Below are 9,898 nucleotides of genomic sequence, written 5' to 3' on the forward strand. Positions count from 1 at the left end.
GATTTTTAATTTCCTCTGAATATGAAGATTTGAACTGAAAATTGAGAGGTATTGGCAAAAATTGGGGAAAATATTACTTTGGTTACTTTTCATACTATAGTAGCACCTGGAGTATGAATACAGGACACTCCACATATATTTTGCTAGGTACTTTATTGTTCTGATAGTCTATTAGAATCTAGAATCTAACTTGCTGTACTGTCAGATAAATAAATGGATAACACTGGGAAGGGACACTGGATGCAATCATCAGACTGAAATCAGGGTAGGTTGTCCAAAAAGTCTGTCAGTGTTGGGTACAAGCTGCCAGCTGCAGTGTTCTGTTCTTTCCTGGTGTGTCTTACATAATGCAGCCAGTATTAGACAGAGGAAAATAGGTTCAAAATTAAGTTGGAACTTAATTGTCAAACTTTTCTCTGTTTCCAGAGCACAACACAGTTCAATTTTTGGTTTGTTTTGTCATGGGTGGATTTTAATTGCAGCTGTAGTCACTTTTCTCAATATATAGCTTATCACAATGCCTTTAATGCTTTTATGATAGCCATCATAATTATTGGAGATATCTTCAGAAGTCATTCGCATTCCTCCAAGCTGGCAGCATTCCAGAGTTTGCATTGTTTTGTTATGAGAATAGCTACAAAAAGTCTTATCTGCTGGAAACATTTCCTTCTCTGTTTGAACTTTAAAATTGTTATCTGATTAGCTTGCTGTAAATTGCAAAAGTAAATACGATGCAATGTGCATAGCACTTTGATCTTTAGTGATCATTAGAATTACCAATGCACACTGTGTTGACTCCTGACCCTACTGCACATCTGAGAAATGGCTACTTGCTATTCTGTTTTGCAGATATCCTACACCCATATGAAACTTGGCTAACATGCAAGCTTAGATTGTCAGCCCCGTGGTTCACAAACAGCTGTCTTTCCATGAAAATTCATTACTTTTAAAAATAAATGGAGTGGTTTTCTTGTTGAATTTGCCTTACTGATATAAATGCTATCAGTTGATATTGCCTCATACTAAGCTTGTAAATGTCTCCTAAAAGGCTTAGAAAGGCTGAATGATCTGTATAAGGGATAGCTGGCTTAGCTACATATTTCATGACCCAATTCTCAGTCTGGCCCTGACCTTTCACAGGAAGGTTTAAATGCCCTTCACATTCCAGCTGCTTCAGCTTACTAATTATGTCAAAGTGCTGACTTCTATTTTTCACTTACCTTTTATGCTTGCACACATGGAACTTGTTTTGTGCCGTTGGTTTGAAGAAGGTTCACACAATGGACTTCCATGGTTTTGTAAGTTTCACCTTTGGAAGGAATTTTCAAGACAGGATCACTGAGCACTTTACTGGGGAAGCTCTGAAAAAAATCAGGCAGTTCTGAACAACGTTAATTTTTGAACTACTGAGTCTAAGTGCTTCCAAGAACATAGTTCCTTCAGGTGGCAGGGAAGTGTTGAAGACAGTATGCCGCTATGGACACTGACCAGTCACCTTGCAGCAGCTCCTGCATGAGAGCCTGTCATATCCCTATTGAGTCAAGACAGCAGCCATGTGCCCAGCCTTTTCCTCTGTGCATGCAAATTTTAATGGCATATTAATTAATATGTCTATAATGCATCTTATTCTTTCTCCTTTACCAATCTCTGCTTGTGTAAACTAAAAAGCAATAATCCCCATAAAGTCTTTGCAGTCTTATGCAATGTGAGTGATTTGGATGTTATAAACAGAAAATTATAATAATCTAAGACTGAACAAACAAGAAAACATATTGACAAATCATTCTGACACAGCTATTTATGACAATAAAAGTTGTGACATAGGAAAGAGAAAAAAGTGTTTAACTGGGACAGAATTTACATCCAAAAGTGGCTCTGGGCAAATTTCATTGACCAAAATACAAAGTTATAAACAAAAAAGAAACAAAAAGGAAAACATTATTAAAGGAAAACCATTCAAGTGTTGAGAAAAATGAGAAATAAGATTGAAATCTTAATGCATTTCCTGGTATATTAAAGAACTGTTTTTAATGTTTTTCAATTACATGAGCATATAATTTTTTCCCCTCATGAGAACTCTGCTTCAATAACTGCAAAGGATAGACTGTGTTTGTTGTTGTTTGATTTTTTTTTCTTTTTTCTTTTTTCTTTCTTTTTTTTTCTTTCTAAATGAGAAATTATTTCATATCTTGTTTTATTGTTCAGTGGGTGGCCCAATATCTTATTTCATGAACTTATTCAAACATTGCTTTGTAGGAAAAATATTAATTTTCTCATGTGTTTCATTATATTTATCACTATCATATATGAATATATTACTAATTGAGGAATTAATCTTCAAAATGTTCCAACAAAGGGAGAAGGGATGATATTATTTCTTCTACATAAATTAATAGGTCAAATACAAATAGGTCAAATAGGTCAAATAGGTCTACATAAATAAAGGTCAAATATTTTCACTAATTTAAGGTGCTTCTTTAGACAATCCAGGGCTTGATTTTTATTTCTAATTTTCCAGATAAATTAACAGTCTTAAACACTTAAAATGTCAGCATGCAGCTCAGTTTAAATCAGGAAACATCTGTTAATGTTCATTTTTTTTACATATCTGGCACTGGGATATCATGTTGGATACCTGAAAAATGACAAGTACCAAATTAATGACTGTCTGTTAGAGGCTTGCACATCAGTATGTTGGATGCTTGGAGATGCCAAGATTCCCCTAATTTAATTGAAGATGGCCTCATTTCTTTGACTTTTATTGTTTTGTCTTGTAAACAGTGAAATTTCTTCAGTTAACAAAAATGTGGGTCCTTTCACTGCTCAGTCTTCAGCTCTGTTTCACCTCCATAGCCATGTGACCCTAGACACTGAAGGAAGCTGAAAAATAATGGCTATGAAATAATTAATAACTGTCAACATGTGCATACACACAAAAGTGATGAATTCAGATTGCTCAGAAAAACATTATTCTGATGTTTCTTAATCTTAGTTTGCAATCTTTTGAAATAGGGTAATTATACTTGACTAGGTTTTAATATTGTAAGTTTGAAAACAAACAAACAAACAAACAAAAAAACCCACAGACATACGAATCCCCAGAGCAGTTCCTATCCATAAAAATTTCTACTTAATGACAAAATGTGGTCACATGCATGCTTTGTATGGCTGAAACCATTAAATCTTCAAATCTAACCACCAGCACATGAACTAATCTCCGATAGCAATAGGAAGCGGTCATTCCACAATCCCAAGAATATTTGTTGGAAACAGAAGGAGGCAGAGATGCCATCCTTTTGGCTCCCGTTTTTTGATCTAAACATTCTCACTTTGACCCTTCTATCATGTTCTTTCCAGTCTATTCTGTTCTGAGATCCTTCCTTTAGTTTTATTGTCCTTTCCAGCCATGCAACTTCATAGAGTGTCAATTCCTCAACAAGGGAAAATACCAGGGGTTTTGAAATTCTAATTAAGCTGTTGATATTTTAATTCTCAGAAAAATAATATTTGGCATGATTCCTATTTTTTTTTTGTATCATGTCATCCTGGTTATATGAGTTTGTGTTTTTATTCAACTTGATTGAAAAAATATATTTTTTAAAACTTTGTATGTTCCCTAGATTTCTTTTGTTTTCTCCAATGTTCCTCCATTCATCTGGTAGCTATTATATAGATAGTGTTTACACTCTTGCATGAGAACTCAGATTCCAATTTTCATTGTGTATATATACATATATTTAGCTTAATAATTTCTTGCATGTATTGGAGCATTCAGTAAAAACTTTTGTCTACAAACTTCCTGCAGAGAAATTAAGTACAGAAACATGACCATTCTAAGTCTGTTCCTAAGCCTAATGGATACATTACGTGGATTTTAAATACCAGTAATTTCAAAGCGGCATGTCTGAATGCAAAAGGAAAATTTATGGTCACAGTTCTGTCCTCAGTGAAGTGCATGAGAGTTCAGAAACAAAATTGTGTGTTCTACTGACAAAAGAAATCTCCATGGCAATTCAGACTCTGCACTGGCTCATTCTGTAGTAGAATTTTTATTAAACAGAAAAGATGTCTTAAATATATATATATATATTGTTAAACTGATATTATCTCTCCTTTTACACTTCCCTTTCCTTTTCTCTATTTACTGGAGAACGCACACTCGTTCTGTCTTGTCATGTGAGGCAATTGAAAGAATACTAAAGTTGAACTTCTAAACCTATGATGGAACATCTATTTTTTTTTTCCTAGTCTCATAAGGTCTTCCTCTGTTCTTTTGTTCCTTGTGAAGAAAATACAAGCAAGATCTGACGTCAGAAAATAATAATAATAATAATAATAATAAAAGTAACTCAAGACCTTGTTAATGCTGACTGAGACAAATTCTGAACTTCCAGGAAGTTCAGTTAAATTCCTGGAACTTTTTATGAGGGAGTTCCCCTGATTTTCACAGACTGTTCTTCCGTGTTACAGGCAGCATCGTAAGTGGAAAGTTATGAAACTACTCTGAGAGAGGATAGTGTCTCAATATTTTCAGCCACAGCAGAAGCCGGAAATTCCTCCAGACATCTCATCAAAGAGGAACAGATAAATATCAAGGCTCACTAGATCATCTGAAGCCCATCCAATAGTACTTTAAATTAAAGTTTTTCTTTTATTACTTCTGAAAGCCAAGTGATGCCTGTAAAGAGGACAGGGAATCAACTGCCTGAGGTCTGATCTCATATCTGTCATGTAATGGTGAGAACGTTTTTCTGCAGGATGAAAGTAATATGTGCATCACAGAATTATCATTATCTAGAGGTGAATGCTTTCAGCTGGCATTGATTTTCCCTTTTTTTTTTTTTTTTTTTTTTTTGCACCCACATTGTAAAATAAAGCATGGTATTATGACATTTTGCTGCTCTATTATATAATTTCTTGTTTCTAAAGCAGCAAATACTGTCTCATTCTCTTGCTATTCTTCCAGATCACATCTACAAACATTAGTTAAGGAATTGTGATTTATTTTATTCCCTGTATATTTTGATCCAAGAAATTCTGTACAAAATGAGGTACACAAATGTCTTGAAGATCACGGAATACATTAGTCTGGTGCTATGTGCTTCTAAAGACAATAGATACACTGATAGACTCTCCAGACCAACTGAAATTAGATCATTCAATACAGGAAATACCAGGTTCTCTACTCTTGTAGATCAAATGAGCAAGAGTTGCTAAGTCAATCTGTGTTTGCAGGTTATTTTATTAAGGATTTTCTTCTGAAGGGACTGCTGGTTGACCAAACTGTAGCTAGATTTTACAATTCCTACCCAAACAAATTTTTGAGGTAGAGAAAGAAAACTCATTAGGAGAAAAATGGATTAAGGAAGTTCTACCTATGAGCCCCCCCCCCCCCCGTAACCTCTGCTATCATCCTCATTACCAGTTTGAGGAGTGACAGAGATTTAGCAACGGAAATACATGAAGTGTTTCAGTTTATACTTTTTCCAGTCTTATTTTGACACTTAGAGTGGCATAAAATGGCATGTTAAAATATGTAGAGAAACCATGTCACCCTGCTGTATCAAAGAAAAAGAGGTACAGAGGAAAATTGTAGGGGATTTGGGGTCTTAAGAAAATGCAGGAAATATTAGCTGGTGAAAGAATGAAGTTTGGCTGTGTAGTGTAGCTTTGAAAGCATAAATATTTTTCATGTTGAGAAGAATGAAATGTATATTTAGATCATGAATTCATCTTGATCTTCTGAATTAATTTATAACATTAGCAGAGAGGCAGACATGCTGCTACAGAAGGGTGGTGATTTAGGACTGGAAAGATTTTCTACATAATTGTGACTGTGCAGTGTTTTAACATCAATGCCCCAAACCCTGAGCCAGATGCATTCAAGGCCTTGCCTGTGGCTTGATGACACATACGCATTGCACAACAACTGGTGGATTTGTGGTAACAATCAAAAGGCATTTAAAATGCTTGGAATGTGGTTTATAAACCCGCCTTGGAATCCCGCTTTTCATGTCTTAGCATAAATGTCTCAACTGTTTTTATTGTTCTGCAACTGCTCATTTATTTTGAAAGAAAGAGCTTGGCCTGCAGTATTTGCATTCAACAATACTTGAAACAAGGCGTTAAGGTCTTTTTTGATTGTGCTGGTGAAATATTTCTTATGAAGAATGCCAACAGCTGGGTCAGACCTTTTGGCTTGAAGAAAGAGTTTATTCCAGGGTTGCTAAAAGAGAGTTTTTTGTTGTTGTTTGTTTGTTTGTTTTTTGAGAGAGAGTTTCTGATAAACTGCCAACTGCCAGCTTGGACATATGTTATAGAACAGGAAAGCCTTTTTGATATATGTTTCAGTTTTACTATATTCATAGTATAATTTCTGATTGTTTTTCCCTTTATGTATGTATTTTAACTCTTTACATAATGAATTATCCTACAACTAGTGAAAAGGTATGTAACTACTTTCAATAATATCAAGAAAAGAGCAATGTTAATGTGAAACACATTTAGGAGAAAAATAGAGATAGAGTTATAGGTGGGCAAGGTATTATTCAGTGTGCTTAAAAGATAGATTGATGTAGCGGTTGGAAGATCAGTAAATCAACAGATAGAAGGATGGAAATATCCTGTGTAATCTTATACTATAACATGTTTTAACATTGACAAAGCAGCCAATAAGCTTTCTCTCCTCTGGGTTGTACCTTATTTGGCAATTAGCTGTTATGAAGAGTCTTCTAGATCTTAATAAGTGAGAAATCAGTATAAGGATTTGTGAACCCTCTGAAGATCTTGCTTAACGTCAGAGGGAAAGGAAGTTTGGTTTAAACAGCTAAACTTTATCAAAAACTTTAGTAGACAATTTCTCCTTTAAAACAAAAGAAGTCTTAGACAGTTTTCATGTCCAAATATTTGCTTTCTGGTATAGAGAATGAGATCATCAGCTTTTATGAATTTACCAGAGAGTTAAACTCATCTACTTTTAAATCAGAGGACCAGGACAGGGAGAACCACTATCAGTTTTGTTATCACTCTGCAACACATTTAAGTCAATCTATTGACTTGGATAATGGAGATAGTTAGCCTCGGGACAGACCTAGAAGTTCCTGCCACCTAGTGCCAATTCTGCTTCTCTTGCAGATTGCTCTTGCTACGCATGTAACAGCAATTTAACATAGCATAATAAGAAGAATCCAAATAAATGGTCCTTCAGGTTACCATACTGGTCTTCAAAATACAAAGATCAGCTCTTTCCCATTTTTGGGGGAAAGCTGGGAGCTGCTGATGTGAAGGTAGACAGGTGTTAGCTATTCTGAAGATAATGTTCATAATTTAAACTCCGCTCCAAGTCTTCATTGCTTTTATTTCTTTAGATGTTCTGATCAGATCAAGCCAGATGAAAGGAATTATATGACACAAATCTATGAGTTATTCTTAGTTTCTCAGGAAAAACCTGTGTCAGAATTATTGCTGTTACCATTACCATTACCATCACTAATTTGAGAGTGCATTTTTAAATATACTAGCAAGATTTCAACACTGACTGCATCTCTTCTAAAGTTTGTAAAGTGTCTGGAGTACATATCATTAACTTCAGCAAACTCCAGCTATCTGTTTCTGTGTACTTTGTTCAATACTTTTGTTCTTTAAAATGTGAGAACATGCTGTTATTCCTTTATTCTTCATTGCTTCGTTCAGTTTACAAAAGAACTGAATTGGCCCCATTTTCCACAGTAGACACTGTGGTTCAAACAATTTCGATTCAGTAACTCATTTGCTTTGTTCTATGCCCAAATAATGTGATTTTTGTTCCCTTTGTGAGGCTGTAGGACCACTCACTTAAAAATTAATTTTGTATTTATTTTTTTTCATAATATTTCTATTTGTTTTACTTTAGGCAGAAAATTTGTTTCCAATACTACCTCAGTCTGTCTCTGTTGATGCCCATATCAATGGCTGTGATTGTGTGTAGGTCATTTTTGAATGACAAACTGTTAGACCTGTACCTGAGATTGCAAACAGTATTGACTGTGATTTGACCTAGATAGTTTATTTCAACTATCCTGTCAACTTTTAAAAGTTATTATGAAATCTTTCCAAGAAGAATATAAGCTTTAATAGTAACAATTGAGGAATATAGCATCCAAGCATGTTTTTATTATTTTTTTTTCAATTACATCAGACATATGGCCTATTCTAGAAATATACTTTGCCATGATATTAGTACAACCATTGCTTCAGCACCCACACGATGGAAATAGAAAAGGAGGAAGTCCTGTCTACCTTCTTTCCTTCTTTTGTACTATGTAGCACCTTCTCACGACCTGTCAGTCTGGCTCCAAGCACATCTCAAGGACTTTGTTACACATAGTGGCACATGGTACCATCTGTAAAAATAATAAAACAATAACAAACCCCATATAAATATAATAATAACTAAATTCAATCTCTTCATAAGTGAAAATATTAATATGAAAGATACCAACAAATAAAAGACTAAAAGAAATTGTAGACTGAAGATAGAAGAAGTATAAATAGAAATGTGGTGTGCAGGTTGGAAATCAAATCAGGAACACTTTATACTATCTGAAATACTTAGAAATATGTGGAAGACAAACTACAAGAAAATTATCTTTAAGATAGGAACGTAGTAATTCCTAGTTTTAACATACCTATGTCCATACTAAAATCTCAAAGCTTCATATAATTAACAGCAATTCAATTCCTATGTAAAAAATAAATAGGAGGAAAGCAAAACTATGTTGCCAGCAATAAAAGTAGTGATGTGAGAATCTTCCGACTACCTGCCTCAAGGACTTTCCACTAATTTTTAAGTAAATTTCAAGGATAAAAATCTACACTTTGCTGATCAAGAACTGGGATTCTTATTCTTGCAAATGAATAACTTTCATGGAGATATTTTGATTCTCTCATAAACAGTTCAAAACTGACTCTATCACTGTACAGAAATGAACTTGATTTCAATGTCTCTTATTCCACTGCCATTTTTAACATACTTTGTGTGGTAACTTCAGAATGCCAAATTTAATGCATCACTGTAATTAGTACCAGACCAAAAATCATGTCTAAGCTGTCTATAAACTAGAATAACCTTTCTGTAATTTCTGACACTGGGCTTTTCCAGGGAAGTGTTGGTGTCTCCTTAGTAACTGTACTTGTGCCAAAGCTATTCTATTTTCCTGCTCTCAAGCCAGCTTAGAGTATTTTACCATAAATGCAGTGGAAAATGGTAGTTATCAATAATTTATCTTCCACATATGTAGTTCAAGATGTGTATGATGACTGATAATACCTTATTTTTTTAACAACATTCATTGCATTCATATTGTAGAAATAAACATCAAATAACATGAAAAGATTATCCAAGTCATGTATTAATATACTTGATTAATACATAATTAATATACTCTGACTCTAACTAAAACACATTATTTCAGAAAAAAACAGTTTGAGGAGTTTAATCCAGCCACCCCAGCTGTTCATAGGAGCTGCAACAAGGTTTTTCTGTGCTGAAAATCATGTTTTTATTATTAATATTATAGTTAATATCTTCTAATACAATTTAAAGTGTTAATTTACTTTTTTTTTTTTTTTTTTTTTTGTCTTGAAAATATAGAACTAATCTGTGAAGAATTTGAAAACTCATGAGAATGGCTCTTATTAAAGCTTGAAACACTGTCCTGCAAATGGTTTTAGAGGGAATGAAAGTTCAAAGTTTGTTTCAGCAGCATAAAATAGTTACATCCTTATAGCATTTCTCTCCAAGGAGAAAAGCAGAGGGAATCAGAGGGGAGGGGAGGGGAGGGGAGGGGAGGGGAGGGGAGGGGAGGGAAGGGAAGGGAAGGGAAGGGAAGGGAAGGGAAGGGAAGGGAAGGGAAGGGAA

The 9,898-nt window shown here is 34.5% G+C and overlaps 1 long non-coding RNA gene across 1 annotated transcript in view; it reads left to right on the forward strand.

The window, feature by feature from the left end:
* The first annotated feature begins 262 nt into the window (after nucleotides 1-262).
* The window catches only part of LOC118162543, a 16,232-nt gene continuing 6,596 nt past the window's right edge, over nucleotides 263-9,898 (forward strand). The window contains exons 1-2 of the long non-coding RNA XR_004748505.1: nucleotides 263-272; nucleotides 1,520-1,522. This is a non-coding gene — a long non-coding RNA (uncharacterized LOC118162543). The remainder of the gene's footprint in view (nucleotides 273-1,519; nucleotides 1,523-9,898) is intronic.

Source organism: Oxyura jamaicensis, chromosome 1, assembly GCF_011077185.1.
Source record: "Oxyura jamaicensis isolate SHBP4307 breed ruddy duck chromosome 1, BPBGC_Ojam_1.0, whole genome shotgun sequence".
Taxonomy (NCBI): Eukaryota; Metazoa; Chordata; class Aves; order Anseriformes; family Anatidae; genus Oxyura; species Oxyura jamaicensis.